The sequence below is a fragment of the Globicephala melas genome, chromosome 15 (assembly GCF_963455315.2).
Source record: "Globicephala melas chromosome 15, mGloMel1.2, whole genome shotgun sequence".
NCBI lineage: Eukaryota > Metazoa > Chordata > Mammalia > Artiodactyla > Delphinidae > Globicephala > Globicephala melas.
In genome coordinates this window covers 18,592,038-18,609,756 of record NC_083328.1, presented here as the reverse complement: position 1 = coordinate 18,609,756, position 17,719 = coordinate 18,592,038, and the positions used below count along the sequence as shown (strand labels likewise).

The 17,719-nt window shown below is 41.8% G+C and overlaps 1 protein-coding gene across 1 annotated transcript in view; it reads left to right on the top strand.

Moving 5' to 3' along the window:
- HS3ST4 (heparan sulfate-glucosamine 3-sulfotransferase 4) overlaps positions 1-17,719 on the top strand; it is a 385,593-nt gene that overhangs the window by 71,162 nt on the left and 296,712 nt on the right. The gene's annotated exons all lie outside the window — the stretch shown is intronic.

Here is a 17,719-nt window from a genome sequence, read left to right as displayed (position 1 = left end):
AGTTAAGGAATTTAGAGCTCTTCTATGTATGGGAAGATGCAAAGTCTGGGCTGATTGAAATCATTCATTTGATACGCACTTCAGCTCTCTGGGGCCAGTGTCCTGTGCTTTTCACCCTGAGTCTCCTCAGGGTGCGCTGTCAGGGCGCCTGTGATGTGATGGCTTGATGACTGCACCATCCTTTGTCCACTGATATGGCAGGTGGCATTTTTAGTTCACACGTGGTTATGGAGACCAGGAAGTCCCGGGATCTGCCATCTGCAAGGTGGAGAACCAAGAAAGCAGGTGGTATAATTCAGGCTGAGCCTGAAGGCCCTGGAACCAGGAGCTCCGATGTCTCAGGGCAGGAGAAGACGATGTCCCACCTCAAGAAGAAAGAGAGAATTCGCCCTTCCTCTAACCTTATTCTCTTCGGGCCATCAGCTGATTGGGTGATGCCCGTGCACTTTGATGAGGGGGATCTTCTTTACTCAAGCTCTGATTCAATCTGTTCCAGAAACAGATATATCCAGAAATAATGTTTTACCAGCTGTCTGGGCTATCCTTTGCCCAGGCGAGTTGGCACATGAAATTAACCATCACAGTACTCAGTACATTTTTAATGATGGTTTCTCATCATTTTGCTCTCTCTCCCACCTCTTTGTTATCTTCAGGCTTCAAATAGCATATAGTGGAAGATGGAATGATGTTTCTAGCCTGGGGGTTGATAAGCCTTTTCTGTAGAGGGACAGATAGTAAGTATTCTAGGCTTTGCAGGCTGTGTAGTCTGTGTCACAACTACTCAACTCTGCTGTTGTAGCGTAAAATGAAACTGTTGACAAAACACGGCAGCAGGCTAGATGTGGCACATGGGCTGTAGCTTGCTGATCCCTGTTCTAGAGTATTCTTATCATGACAGATACTGCAGGATGGTAGTTGGGTTTCTCTTATCACAGTCAAGATTAGCTTAGGTGCCTAAGCCATTATCTTAAACTAGACCTTGAAGAAAAGGTTATCTGCTCAGTGTCATATACATATCACTCTGAATACAGCACTGCTAGCCCATCTAGGTATCATCTTACCGGAGGTTATAGTGCAAAGGACCTAGACTTTGGAGTCAACTATTTTGGTCTGAATTCTGCATTTGAGCTGCGTGATCCTGGGTGAGTTACTGAGCCTCTCTGATCCTCACTTTCGTCATCTCTATTACTGAGATCATCATACTTACCTTGTAGGGTTTTAATGGGTGGAAAATATTTAGTGTGTTTCAGGCACATAATAGAGATAGAGCAAATACTAGTTACTTTGTCTTCTTGCAGACTTTTATCCAAAACTCAACCTTTTAATAGAAACATGGAAATGTAAACTGTGAAAGTCAGTGGAGCCCGGGGAGGCCCAGTGTCTTTGGAATTCTAGAAAGAGTCTTTGAAAAGTGAGAGACATTTCAGTCTGAGGAATTCATCGTTTCTAACTGTCTCACCATTCTTTTGGAGAGAGAGTGAGAAAAATTTGACATTTCAGTTTCACACCTGCAATGTTACAAGTCTAACGTAAGCCTGGGAATCAAAGGTGGCTATGACGTCAGGGGACAGGGAAACGGAGGTGGCAGGTAAGCAGTCGGCAGACCCAGGGCAGAGATGCTGTCCTCAGCTCCTCAAGGCAGGTAGATCTGATACCTACAAGATATCGAAGAGACCCTTATGAAACTTTGGGGACCAGAAGGAGTAAGAATTGAGACTCTCCATCAGGAAAAAGAGGAGGCTGGATATCTATACCCGCCACATACCAGAAGTTTATACATTGTACAGCTACTTGCATGTGGTGTAGGGCAACTAAATGTCACACAGAGAACTGTCAGTTTCCGCATCTGCCCACATTTCCCCAGTTCTGTTCCCAGACAGGATCTCTGCAAACGTTCGAAAATGTCTCTATTTGATCCAAGCTGCCTTCCACACTCCTTAGCTGCAATATCTTCATGTTTTTTACCACTGAGCTTTGGTGATCTTTTATATCTTATCACCATGACCTGGCCCCTCCCCAAGGTAGAAAGAAATGCTCCTGGTGCAGCCCCATAGCATCTTGTTTATAATACCCCAGAACATTTAAAACATGGAATTGACCTTGGTTGTGAATTTGTCTCCCTAACAGATTAAAAGCTCCTTGAAGACAGGGGCCATATCTTATTAATCCTCTTAGTTTGAGGACTTAGCATGGTAGTGGGCACTTAATAAAAGCCTGATACATATTGCTGAATTTGAAAATAGGAACTTATTTATAAACGTGGAGATATTTGCAAGTTGACATACTGAAAATGTCTTGGAAATACTGGCAGTCTGGATAAAAAGTTTTGTGTTGACTTCAAAGTTGAGTGGTCCAGCCTTTTAAACCAGCCCTGCTAATAAGTCTTTGATGAATCTCAGAGCATCCTAGTGACCAAAAAAAATTACTCAAAGACCTGTTGTGATTGTTTTTATCGCCGGGAGCACTGTCATTCAAAAATCAGTCTTGTAGGGCTTTTTTTTGTGGGAGCCCTAGGGAAAGGAGCCACTCTTCAAGGAACACCCCAGGATCTGAAGATTTTGACACTCTGGACTAGTTACGGTCATTGTGTAGATAAGGAAGAGGTTTGATCCAGGATGATTGGAGGGCAAGGTGAGCGGGTTAAAGGAGTCACTTTGGGAAGTGATTGATGCTCATTGTGTGAGCTCTTAAATTAGAATGAGCAGCCACAGGGAGGGCCCTTTGGATAGCTTCTCAGCTGGGAGTTAGCCAGGATCCACCGGCTGTCCCCTGTGCACCAGGGGCTCACTCAGTCAGTTCAAGACCTTCGGAGATAAGCTTTACAAGTATTTTCATTTCACAGTTGGTAAAATCAAGGTTCAAAAGATTAAGCAACTCTCCCAAAGACTTAGAGCTAGAGCATTAGAAGGACTAAGGTTCAAGCTCAGGTCTCCCACTTTCAAGATACAGTCTCTTCCCTTGCTGTGGCCATGATTGTTTTGACCATGAACTCTAAAGCCAAACTTCCAGACTGGGTTTCACTTCCAGCTCTGTTGCTTATGAGCTGTGTGACCTTGGACAAGTGACTTACCCTCTCTGTGCCTCTATTTCCTCATCTGTAAAGCGAGGATAATGATAGCCTCCTACCTCATTGCGAGCATTAAATGATGTAATATGCGTGAAGTGCCAAGAACGGTGTCAGACACACAGCCAGCACCACACAAGCATTTGTTGTTATTACAGAAGACTATCTCTTCCACACACACAATACCTACTTGATCTATTTGTTGTGTAACTTTGCATTCATCTTCCTGATGGGCCAGTTGGCTGACAGCAGAGTCTGTTTGCATATCGCAATGTACTTTTCACCCACCATCCCTTTCTTGGCTAACACTGAGTTTCCAGGGACACAGAAACCTTTGCTGCATAATGCCCCAGCTCGTAGCTTACAATCTGGTGACGTTATTATTTTCTTCTGCAAGATTATGCATCCCAGGGATCTCTTTTTTAGCACTGATGAAATAGGATGTTATTTATGCAGGGGCCTTGGTGGCTACGTTGCTGTTGCACCCACCATGTTTATGTGTAGATTGTGAACTGGCAGATTGAGCCATCAAGGGTTCCAGAAGCAGAAGTGCATTTCATTCTGTTATTGCTCTGAAGACCTTGGTCACGCTGTCTGTTTGATATACTGGAGGATTGTTTTGCTATGGGCCCCCGGCTCGCGCGACGTCAGTACTGAAGATTCTAGAGAATGGATCTGGACAATGAGCGCGACTGGCCTGTGTCTGCAGGATGAGCAGCTGTTGCCTGCCTCTTGCCCTCCCATAAAAGAAAGCAGCATATCACTGCAGAGTGTTCTGTGGCTGAAGGGACACAGATTCTGTCATTAAAAAACATCAGGGTTTGTTAGATGGTTCAGTGGGAAAAGCCCTTTTTACACCAATCCAGTCATCTTACCCGCCTGCTTGCACACCTCCTCTGGCTATTCGTTAGGTGCAAAATCAACCCCAAAGTCCTCAGCACGGCACATAAGGCCTTTACAGTCTTAGGCCCCTCATCTCCAGCCGTGTCCAAAAATCCACCCGCTTTCACCACACGTATCCCGTAATCACTTTCGACTGAATTTCTTGACTGGTCTCCAGATAGTTTCTACTCATTTATAGCTTTTGCCTTTGCATATTCACTTCCTTTTGTATGGAATGCCCTTCCTCCTTTTCTCCAATGGCAAACTCCTATTTATCCTTCAAAACCCAGATCCGATAACTCTTCCTTTGGAGAAGACTTCTGCAAGGCCCATAAGCCAAATTACTTGCCCTCTGTCCTCGTCTACCGCTCTCTTCTCTGACGTGGGAATGGATGCACTTACTTTTCGTCACGTCTCTCCACTGGTTCATGTTCCTTGACGGCCATTTATCTTTGAATTCCTGGCATAGTCCTAGCCCTGTGCATATTATAGGAATGAAAGATGAGTTCGAGCTACCATATGATCGGCATATATGTGGAGGAAACCAGAATTTGAAAAGATACATGCACCCCAGTGTTCATTACAGCGCTGTTTACAATAGCCAAGACATGGGAAGAACCTAAGTGTCCATCAGCAGAGGAATGGATAAAGAAGATGTGGTACATATATACAGTGGAATATTACTCAGCCATGAAAAAGAATGAAACAATGCCATCTGCAGCTCCATGGATCGACCTAGAAATTATCATACTAAATGAAGTAAGCCAGACAGAGAAAGACAGTATCATACGGTATTGCTTATATGTGGAATCTAAAATATGCTACAAATGAACTTATATACAAAACAGAAATAGACCCACAGACATAGAAAACAAACTTATGGTTAACAAAGGGGAAAGTGGGAAGGGATAAATGAGGAGGTTGAGATGAACATATACACACTACTATATATAAAATAGATAACCAACAAGGACCTATTGTATAGCGCAGGGAACCATACTCAATATTTTGTAATAACCAATAAGGGAAAAGAATCTGAAAAAAAATACATGTATATGTATGTATAACTGAATCACTTTGCTGTACACCTGAAACTAACACAACATTGTAAATCCACTATACTTCAATTTCAAAAAAAGATGAGTTAGAAATCCTGGTTTGAAGAAGTCTGGTTTCTGCAGGGCCAAGCCTACTTGGTGAGGCTCAGCCTGGGGTCCAGCAGTGATATCCTGTCAAGGAAGTTAGCCTTCTCCTCCCAGGCCAGGGGCCTGGCCTTCAGTTGGGTTGCAGCCTTAATACTGATGATGGCTGCTGCTTCAGTAGACTGTCAGCTCACTGTTTCTGCTGGGTGTTCTTCAACACCTCGGTGCAAGGACTAGGCCTCAGTCTTCAGATGCTCGGTTTAATCACACTGGCTGTGATCATGCCCCTGGGAGAAAAAAAAAGTCGGGTACTAGGCTCCGTATATGCTCAGCTGCACACACTCAGTACATGACCTATTATCTGAAGCTCTAGACCTGGGCCACGTGTTCTTCAGCTCGTTCCTTTGTCTCGTGGACACAAGAATATCTCAACTCTAAAAATCTCCTCTTCTGCATCATTCCTAAGTCTCTACACATCTAGGTGACTGAGTCACGTTTGTCTAGTTTTGCTGATTAAATTCATTCTATTATTAGCAATAATCTGAACCGACCCCCACTCCCAAATATGCATGCCTTCATTACAAGGTGCATTTTTCCCATGGGTATTGCTTAGTCAATACTTTCTCCTTATTTTAATCCATGTCGCTCCTGATCAGCGTCATCCCGCACCCATTCCTGTAGGGCTTCCTCTCTGAAAAACATTAGGTGTCTCTGATGTGCCCCTGCAGTGTGGGTCGGAATTCTCTGTTGCCATTCTCTGTTGATGGGACTGTAAATTGATACAGCCACTATGGAGAACAGTATGGAGGGTCCTTAAAAAACTAAAAATAAAACTACCATATGACCCAGCAATCCCACTACTGGGCATCTACCCTGGTCTCCACACTGGCGAGTTGAACTCATGTGACAACTGGCACGACTGATACATTAGCATTTGCTATCCCCGCTTTGTCTGTTTTATTTGTTTCTCGAATCCTTTACTCAAAACCTGCCAGTGTCCTTCATACCCCCATATAGCTTTGCCAGGATTCAGGAATCACTCATTCTTTTCCCCCCAGCAAATATTTATTGTTTGCCTCTGTGTCAGGCACAGATCCAGGCACTAGGGTTACGGTATAGCTGATACATTGTATACGTAACTAAATTACATACTATGAGAGAAGATGAGAGAACTATGGAGAAAAGTAGAGGTGAAAGAATAAGCCTGGTAGATATTTGGGGGAAGAGCATTCCAGGAAGAGGAATCAGCAGGTGCAAAGGCCCTGAGGTGGAAGAGGGCTTGATGGATTTCAGCAAAGGAGGAAGATCACGTAGGGGCTGGAAGACCACTGTAAGGACTCTGGCTTTTATTCTGAGTGAGGTGGGAAGACATTGGAGAGTTCTGATGGAGAATCATGATTGACTCCATGTTTTCACATCATTACTCTTGCTTTTGTGTTGAGAACAGACCGTATGGGCCCAAAGGTGGAGAGACCGGTTAGAAGGCTGCACAGTAATCCATGTGAGAGATTAACTTCTCGGCATTGCCAGACGTTCTCCAGGGACTTTGGCCATTTGGTTTGGGACAGCGACTCCTGAGCCTGTCAGGTCTGCGTGGCCGACGACTGGCTTCCGGAGGTTGAAACCCCGTGGTGCCTTGCCTCCTGTCCTCCCTTTGAGCCTCTTACCCGCTTCCCTGGGTTTTCTGCTCTTACATCCTTTCTGGCTCAAGTACAGCAGGAAGAAGAAATTTTTAAAGATGTGATGAACATTTAAATCTGTAGGTTTTGAGTGAAGTAGGTTACCCTCCATAATGCGGTGGGCTTCGTCTCATCAGTTGAATCTACCTCTGTCTCTGTCTCTGTCTCTGTCTCTGTCTCTACCTCTACCCCCGTCTCTACCTCCTTCTCTATTTCTGTCTCTGTCTCCGTCTCCATCTCAATCTCCATGTCCCTGTCCACCTCTGTCTCCATCTCTTTCTCTGTCTCTACCATCTACGTCTATTTCTATGTCTATATCAGTGTGTATTTCTCTCTCTCTCTCTATATATATCCCCCCCTCTTGGTTCTGTTTCTCTGGAATGTACAGTGGAGAAAGGACAGCCTCTTCAATAAGTGGTGCTGGGAGAACTGGACAGGTACATGTAAAAGTGTGAGATTACATCACTCCCTAACACCATACACAAAAATAAGCTCAAAATGGATTAAAGACCTAAATATAAGGCCAGAAACTATCAAACTCTTAGAGGAAAACATAGGCAGAACACTCTATGACATGAACCACAGCAAGATCCTTTTTGACCCACCTCCTAGAGAAATGGAAATAAAAACAAAAATAAACAAATGGGACCTAAGGAAACTTAAAAGCTTTTGCACAGCAAAAGAAAGCATAAATAAGACGAAAAGACAACCCTCAGAATGGGAGAAAATATTTGCAAATGAAATAACTGACAAAGGATTAATCTCCAAAATTTACAAGCAGCTCACGCAGCTCAAAAAAACCCCAAACAACCCAACCCAAAGATGGGCAGAAGACCTAAATAGACATTTCTCCAAAGAAGATATACAGATTGCCAACCAGACACATGGAAAAATGCTCAACGTCATTAATCATTAGAGAAATGCAAATCAAAACTACAATGAGGGTCTTCCCTGGTGGCGCAGTGGTTGAGAGTCCGCCTGCCGATGCAGGGGACATGGGTTCGTGCCCCGGTCCGGGAAGATCCCACATGCTGCGGAGCGGCTGGGCCCATGAGCCATGGCCGCTGAGCCTGCACGTCTGGAGCCTGTGCTCCGCAACGGGAGAGGCCACAACAGTGAGAGGCCCGTGTACTGCAAAAAAAAAAAAAAAAAAGAAAAAAAGAATACTACAGTGAGATATCATCTCACACAGGTCAGAATGGCCATCGTCAAAAAATCTACAAACAGTAAATGCTGGAGAGCGTGTGGAGAAAACGGAACCCTCTCGCACTGTTGAAGGCACTGTAAATTGATACAGCCACTGTGGAGAACAGTATGGAGGGTCCTTAAAAAACTAAAAATAAAACTACCATATGACCCAGCAATCCCACTACTGGGCATCTACCCTGAGAAAACCATAATTCAAAAAGAGTCATGTACCAAAATGTTCATTGCAGCTCTATTTACAATAGCCAGGACATGGAAGCAACCGAAGTGTCCATCAACAGATGAATGGATAAAGAAGATGTGGCACATATATACAATGGAATATTACTCAGCCATAAAAAGGAATGAAAGTGAGTTATTTGTAGTGAGCTGGATGGAACTAGAGACTGTCATACAGAGTGAAAGTGAAGTATGTCAGAAAGAGAAAAACAAATACTATATGCTAACACATATATATGGACTCTAAAAAAAAAAAAATGGTCCTGAAGAACCTATGGGCAAGACGGGAATAAAGATGCAGACCTACTAGAGAATGAACTTGAGGATACAGAGAGGGGGAATGGTAAGCTGGCATGGACATATATACAGTACCAAACATAAAATAGATAGCTAGTGGGAAGCATCTGCATAGCACAGGGAGATCAGCTCGGTGCTTTGTGACTACTTAGAGGGGTGGGAGAGGGAGGGAGATGCAAGAGGGAAGAGATATGGAGATATATGTATATGTATATCTGATTCACTGTGTTATAAAGCAGAAACTGTCACACCATTGTAAAGCAATTTTACTCCAATAAAGATGTTAAAAAAAAAGAATTGGTATATATATATATATATGTACAAAATGGAATACTACTCAGCCATAAAAAAGAATGAAATTTTGCCATTTGCAGCAAAATGGATGGACTTGGATGGTGTTATGCTAAGTGAAGTACGTCAGACAGAGAAAGACGAATAGTGTATAATATCACTTATGTGTGGAACCTAAAAAATACAACAAATGAGTGAATATAACAAAAAAGAAATAGACTCACAGATATAGAGGACAAACTAGTGGTTACCAGTGGGGAGAGGGAAGGTAGGAGGAGTAATATAGTGGTAGGGGATTAAGAGGTACAAACTAATATGTGTAAAATAAGCCACAAGGATATATTTTACAATGGGAATATAGCCAATATTTTATAATAACTACAAATGGAGTATAACCTTTAAAATTGTGAATCACTATATTGTACACCTGTAACTTATATGATATTGTTCATTAACTATATTTCAATGAATTTTTTCACTTATTTAATGTATGTCTATCGAGTGTTTTTGCTAATCTAGGCATAGTTCTAGGTACAGTGATAACTAGAAAGACACAAGGCTCATAGATTAGTGAGTTGACTGGAGTGATTTACATTTTCTATTTAGCTATTTGACATTTATTTATTACACATGTATGTGAGTACATTATCCTTTTCAGAGAAATAAGGCCAAAGCCCCCTTACTTTGATCTCCATGCCAGCCTTCTTCTCAAACCCCATCCCAATAATGTATTTGGATTGTATCATTCTAGTCTTTTTTCTCTATAGATGTGTACTCTCTAGCCCTGTTTCATGGGTGTTTAAACAGAAATACTGTTATATTGTATGTATGGCTGAGCAGTTCGTTTTATTTTTTTCCAGTTTTATTAAACTATAATTGACATATAGCACTGTGTAAGTTTAAGGTGTACAGTGTAATGATTTGGCTTACATACATCGTGAAGTGATTATCACAGTTAGTTAAATTAACATCCGTCATCACATATAGATAGAAAAAAAAAGAAAAAAAAGTTTTTTTTTCCTTGGGATGAGAACTCCTATGATCTACTCTCTTAACAACTTTTATTTTATTTTTTTCAAGATTAAAAGAGACTTTATTTGAAATTTGATCCAAAGAAACCACACATAAAAAGTTGGTTTGAGGGCAACTGGGAAAAATTGAAAATGGATTTGGTATTAGAATATGTTAACGTATATTTTTAAGTTTTGATGGTTGTGTTAATAAAGTGTTGTTACATAAGAAGATGTACTAAGATTTTTGAAGATGAAACTATAGTATCTAGGGTTAACGCAGTGAAATTACGAAGGTAATTATTTTTTTTAATAGATCTTTATTGGAGTATAATTGCTTCACAATATTGTGTTAGTTTCTGTTGTACACGAAAACGAATTAGCCATATGCATACATATATCCCCATATCCCCTCCCTCTTGAGCCTCCCTCCCGTCCTCCCTGTCCCACCCCTCTAGGTGGTCACAAAGCACCGAGCTGATCTCCCTGTGCTATGCTGCTGCTTCCCACTAGCTAACTGTTTGACATTTGGTAGTGTATATATGTCCATGCCACTCTCACTTCGCCCCAGCTTCCCCCTCCCACCCCGCGTCCTCAAGTCCATTCGCTATGTCTACATCTTTATTCCTGCCCTGCAATTAGGTTCATCAGTACCATTTTTTTTTTGTTTGTTTCCATATATATGCGTTAGCATACGGTATTTGTTTTTCTCTTTCTGACTTACTTCACTCTGTATGACAGACTCTACGTCCATCCACCTCCCAACAAATAACTCAATTTCGTTTCTTTTTATGGCTGAGTAACATTCCATTGTATATATGTGCCACATCTTCTTTATTCATCTGTTAATGGACATTTAGGTTGGTTCCATGTCCTGGCTATTGTAAATAGTGCTGCAGTGAACATTGTGGTACGTGTCTCTTTTTGAATTATGGTTTTCTCAGGGTATATGCCCAGTAGGGGGATTCCTGGGTCATATGGTAGTTCTATTTTTAGTTTTTATAAGGAACCTCCATACTGTTTTCCATACTGGTTGTATCAATTTACATTCCCACCAACAGTGCAGGAGGGTTCCCTTTTCACCACACCCTTTCCAGCATTTATTGTTTCTAGATTTTTTGATAATTGCAATTATTGAAAAAAATATTTTATTGTAGTATAGTTGATTGACAGTGTTGGGTTTTTTAAATTAATTTTTATTGGAGTATATTTGCTTTACAATGTTGTGTGAGTTTCTGCTGTATAGCAAAATGAATTAGCTATACGTATACATATATTCCCTCTTTTTGGGATTTCCTTCCCATTTAGGTCACCACAGGGCATTGAGTAGAGTTCCCGACAACTTTTAAATACACCATACAGCAGTTTTAACTATCGTCATGCTGCTGTATGTTATATCCCTAATACTTGTTTATCTTATAACTGGAAGTTTGTACTTTTGGACCACCTGCAATTTGCTCTATTACTAAGCAATATTTCTTGGAAATGAAGCTTCCAATAAATGCTAGTTGGATCCTTACCACGTGGTGGGAGGGATGAGCTAATATCTTCACCTCTCTGCCTCATTAAGCTTAACAACAACCTTGGGAGGGAAGGGGTGGGTGTTGACACCATCCTCATCTTATGTATGAGAAAACTGAGCATCAGGGAGTTGAAGTGTTTTGTTCAAGATCACGCAGCTAGTAGGTAGAGTCAGGATTTGAACTCAGGTCCCTGACCTCCCAACATGGATGCCTACCATTTCACCGAGCTGCCTCTGACTGTTGGTTAACTCAGAAATTTCAGACATGCATAAACAATTTGTTTCTGATTAGTCCAAATAAGTGGGCCCGGCATCACGTGGTTACACACATAAATAGAACATCGTAATGGTGGTGAGTGTTTCACCAGCGCGGTAGGCTGTTCTGTGAGAGGGCTTTGACCTGGTCCAACCTTCCCTGCCTCAGCTTCCCTGAGGAAATGATAATGAGCTGAACTTGAAGGACGTATAGAAGTTACCCGGGTGAGAAGGAAGGGAAGAGAATTCTGGGCAGAGGGAACAGCATGCGTAACAGTTGTGACCAGAGAGGGAGCACAGAGCTTTCAGAAACCCAGGGGTGCGCTGTGGCTTCCGGAGTACAGACAGGAAGAGGGGAAGTGGGTGAGGCAAGTGGGGAGGGGTGCGGTGCCGGGCAGGCGGGGTGCAGGGCTAGCGTTGCCGGGTTATGGCTTCCAGTCTTTATTCTGAGAGTATTGGAAAACTGTCCAATGATTTTGAGCAGGAAGGATGGCGTTTGCGTTTCTAGCAGATTTCAGCCACATAAACACAAACTGGACACGGACTGAGTGGAAGGTGGAGGCTGTTGCGTTAGAGAAGTGTTGGTGGCTTGGACAAGGCTGGTGGTGGTAGAGAGGCGAAAGAAGTGAATTGGTAACAGTTGCTTTCGAAGAGGTAGCATCAGCGAGTCTTGGAGCTGCATTGAATTTGGGCAGGGAGGGGGGGAGATAGAATATGAATCGGTAACGTCTCCTGGGTTTCTGGCTTGAGCAGCTAAGCGGAAGTTGGTGATAGTCACTGAGCGAGAATAGACAGGAAAATGGCCAAATCTGGGGGGAAAGCTCAGCATCTGTGCGGAGTCGAAGCTGGGTAGCTGATTTCAGAAGGGCGCTCCGACTTCATAGTCAGTGAGTGGTTGAGAACATAGTTTCTGGCGTCAGATGTGGACTGGAGTCCACGCGCTGAAACTTCTGGCAGCTTCCAGTCACTTCTCTGAGACTCGCTCAGACTCCTCTTGAGTCAAAGGGATATTATCGTACCTGCCCTCAAGCGTTGAGGGGATTAAATAAAAAATGTGCCTGAAGCACTTAGCCCAGTGTTCTACAGATGCTAAGTCCTCAGTCTAGTAACCTAGGTCATTATCATTATCACCATGGTTATTATTCTGAAATGATTTGTAACTAAAATACTGGAGGACCTCTGGGCAACAGGGTGGGTAACGCTTTACTTTTTCAGTATCTACCTACCAAACCTTCTTCTTGACTTAACAATGGACTCTCTTGAACAATGCGGTCTTGTTCCCCATAAAGGACATTTTATTACAGATAAATCAGGCACACAGTCACCTTTGAATGCATGCTGTGCAAGAGCTACAATATGTAATTTTAAAGGTCATGGGTGTCAGTTTTTAAATTAATTTTTTCCTTTCTTTAATAGTTCAGATCAAATTCTTGATTATATTATTAAAAAAAATAATCAAACCATCGAAAAATCACCCTGTAATTTCAGAGGCTGGTATCTGCCTCAAGAGTGACAGCCACATGACTGTGCTATAAGAGGAGGCTCTCAGCAGAATGAACGGAAAAAAATTACTTTTATGAACACCAGATTCTCCTGGGAGGACCCCGCCTCTGATATGTTTTAAGAAGGAGCTGCCAGATTATTCTCTTCTCCATACTTGCTAAATTAAAAGCAATTCAGACATTGCTGGTTGAGGTTGGAACTTCGAGGCTGTTAAAAACGTCACATAAAATGTGAGAGTGCCTGTTGGAATAGGGTAATTTTCCTTCTAGAACTTGTATAGGTAAAGCTATCTGATTTTCAGAAAGTATAATATAGTTTCACTAAATAAATATATGCCAAAGCTTCTATGCCTTGTCTCTGTTTAAAAGAAATATCTTTTATAAGGAGAAAAATATTGGGTGTTTGGAGAATGGATGTTAGCAACTGTGTAAGTATTGCCTCAGTCTTAGACGGAAAAATAGAGCGGTGTGCATTCAAAATCAGAGGTGGGGAAGGAGTCTTGCCTAGACTTCATTCATCTTGCAGATGTCTTTGGCCTGCATGGGGACTGGAAAGACATTCCTAGGTGGCCACAACGGAGTGGAGCTGAGCTACCCGCCTTGGCTGGCTTGTATTCACCCTCTTCTGTACCCTGTTGTCTTACCTGCCCGACCGCTGTAGGAATTTGAGTCTGAACCCCTTCCCTATGTCTGTTCTTTTAAAGCAGGGATATGCTGCCCCTAGGAGTAGCGGTACTATATGGGTGGCATGGATAACTTCAGAATAATACAGTGTTGATTTTACACGATGATATGGAAGAAATATTTTCACATTAAGACAGAATATTATGGAATAGGTTTGAAAATTGGCATGATTTTTTTTTTTTTTTGAGGTACGCGGACCTCTCACCGTTGCGGCCTCTCCCGCCGCGGAGCACAGGCTCTGGACGCGCAGGCCCAGCGGCTACGGCCCACGGGCCCAGCCGCTCCGCAGCATGCGGGATCCTCCTGGACCGGGGCACGAACCCGCGTCCCCTGCATCAGCAGGCGGACTCTCAACCACTGCGCCACCAGGGAAGCCCTCTTTTTTTTTTTTTTTTTAAATAATATATGAGACTTCAGAGAAACTTCAAGCTTGCACGCGGAAGGGCTTGATTCCTGAATCTATTGTTCATTCTCCTTAGGCCATAAAGGATGCTTATTTGGAAAAGTTTGGAATGCATTGTCTAAGTCATGGAATTAAAGCTGGAAGTGGCCTTGGAAATTTTAACAGTTAGGGCTCTTGGCTGCATATGACAGAAACCCAACTTATTGCCTCAAGCAAAAGAGGGAATTTATTGGCTCACAAAACTGAAAAGTCCAAGATTGGATGTGACTATATTCAGATTCTCAAAAATAATGTCATCATAAGTCAGTCTCTGTGAATAATCTGCTTATTCTCTGTTTCTTTCAATCCATCACTTGTGTATTGTCTACGGCTCCATCTGTCATCTTTGTCTATTTATCTGTCTATCATCATCATCATCATCTCTGCTTTTTTGTTTTTTTTGTTGTTGTTCTCAGGCAGCATCTCACAGTGTGATAACAATGCTAAGGATTGTGTTCACTAGTTAATCAGTCTCAGTGGCAACCTTTGCTGTTCTTGTCGAATAATTCCATCAAAAAGCTGCCCTAAAATCGTTGATCCTGTTTGGGTTATATGCTCATTTCTTAATCAATCAATGATGTGACCAGGAGGTGGAATGCTCTGATTGGCCAGGCCTGGGTTTTGTGGGATTGGGGATCAATTCTACCTGAAATTCCTGGTCTGGGAGTAGGGGGGGCATGGATGTTTTCTACCAGAAGTTGAAATGACTGCTACAAAGGATCTTATATAATTCCAATTTTGCCCTTTACTGATAAAAGAACCCAAGTCAAAAGAGATTTTTCTTTTTTATTATTTCATGAAAAGATAATAATGAGTAGAACTGGATTTTTAAAAGTAATTTTTAATGGAAATATAACACATACAGGAATGTACATAAGACCTGAACGTACACTATGATGAATTGCCACAAAATGAATATACCCATGTAACTAGCACCCAGATCAAGAAATAGAACACTACCTGCTTGTATCCCACACCATCACTACCATCCAGTCCCTAAGACTATTGTGACTTCTGTTACCACAGATTAATTTTGCCTGTCTGAACTTGACATCGATGGAATCATAAAATGTTAGAGTTTTTGCATCTGGTTTCATTAGTGCCACATGGTTTGTAAGATCCATTCATGTCGTTCATTCTTTTTCATCACTGTGTAGTATTTCATTGTGTGAGTATACTGAAAATAATGTATCCATTCTACTCTTGATGAATGTTGAGGATGAGTCTGGGTTTTTGTTATTATAAACAGTGCTACCATGAACATTCTTGAATATTCTTTTGCGGGGCATATATACACATTTCTATTGAGTATATTCCAAATAGTGGAATTCCTTGGTCATGATGTGTGCTTTCAAATTTAGGTGATAGTTTTTTGAAATTTGCTGCTGACAATGTAAATTACCCCCAGCAGTGTCTAAGAGTTCAAGATGCTGCACATCTTTACCAGCACTTGGTATTGTCAGTTGTTTTAATTTTTAGGGTTTTTTTTTTGGTGGTTGTAGTGTATCTTATTATGGCTTTTAAGATTTTTCTGATGATTAATGAGATTGAGTACTTTTGCTTATGCTAATCCAACACTTGGCTATACTCTTTTGTGAGGTGGATCTTTAAGTCTTTTGCCCATTGTTTTTTTTTTTTTTTTTTTTTTTTTGCGATACGCGGGCCTCTCCCTGCTGTGGCCTCTCCCATTGCGGAGCACAGGCTCCGGACGCACAGGCTCAGCGGCCATGGCTCACGGGCCCAGCCACTCCGCGGCACGTGGGATCCTCCCGGACCGGGGCACGAACCCGTGTCCCCCGCATCGGCAGGCGGACCCTCAACCACTGCACCACCAGGGAAGCCCTGCCCATTGTTTTTAATGATTTATTAATTTTTTTTCTTATTGATTTTTTAGGTGCTCTTTATGTATTCTGGATAGAAGTTCCATGTTGGATAGCTTCAAGCAGTTTGTGACATGTCCTTTTGCTTCATATTGTCCTTTGAACAGGAATTCTTTTTTTTTTTTTTTTTTTTTTTTTTTGTGGTACGCGGGCCTCGCACTGTTGTGGCCTCTCCCGTTGCGGAGCACAGGCTCCGGATGCGCAGGCTCAGCGGCCATGGCTCACGGGCCTAGCCGTTCCGCGGCATGTGGGATCTTCCTGGACCAGGGCACGAACCCGTGTCCCCTGCATCGGCAGGCGGACTCTCAACCACTGTGCCACCAGGGAAGCCCCCGAGGAATTCTTAATTTTTATACAGCCTAGTTTATCAATATCTTTCTTTAAAATAAGTGCTTTTTTCATCCTGCTTAAAAATTAAGGCTTTATCTTAGGGTCTGAAGATATTCTGTGTCTTCTTAAAGGAGTTTTTCTTACATTTTTCAAACTTAGATCTGCAATCCATATATGACTGAGTTTTTGGCAAGGGGTGAAGTAGAGGTAAAGGTTTGTTCTTTCTTTTATTTATTTATTTTTCAGATGGGGTATCCAGGTGACACAGAACGACTTATTGAAAATTTCCATCACTGCAATATAATGTCACTTTTGTTACAAATCAAGAGATTGTATATTTGTGAGTTTATTTCTGTATTCTGTTTTGCTAGACTGTCTATCCTTGAACCAATTTCACACCATTTTAATTCTTGTAACTTTATAATAACTCTTGATATCTGAAAGTCAAAGCCCTTTGGGCTTATTCTTTTTCTTCATGATTGTCTTGTTTTTCTTGGCCGTCTGTGTTTCCATATATATATATATATATATTTTAGATTCGTTGTGTCAGTTTCCACAAAAGTAACTTATTTGATTTTGATTGGAATTATGTCAAATCTATGGCCTGATTTGTGGAACAGTTAGCATCTTTATTTAATTGCTCTTTTCACTCATGAATGTGCTATATCTTCCCATCTATTAAGGTATCTTGATTTATCTCAGTAATGTTTTCTATGTACAGGTCATGCACATCGTTTGCTAGGTTTAGTTCTAAGTGTTTGCTGATACTGCAAATGGTATGTTTAAACGTTTTTCATTTTCTAATCATTTGTTACTAGTATATAGAAATACAATAGATTTTTTGGATATTGTCCAAATTCACTTTCATTTTTTGTAATTTATATATTCTTTTGGACTTTCTAATGTATATGAGCCTGTCAAGTGTGAAGAAAACAGTTTTATTTCATTTTCTTGTCTTTTTTTTTTTTTTTTTTTTTTGCGGTATGTGGGCCTCTCACTGTTGTGGCCTCTCCCGTTGCGGAGCACAGGCTCCGGACGCGCAGGCTCAGCGGCCACGGCCCACGGGCCCAGCCGCTCCGCGGCATGTGGGATCTTCCCAGACCGGGGCACGAACCCATGTCCCCTGCATCGGCAGGCGGACTCTCAAACACTGCGCCACCAGGGAAGCTCTCATTTTCTTGTCTTATAGCACTTTATCTCCTGTATATTGTTGTATTATTTCAGCATTTCAAATTTAATTATGATAATTGCTCTAGAGTTTTTAAGTTGCTCTTTATCAGATAAAGGAAATATCATTTTATCAATAATTTGCTT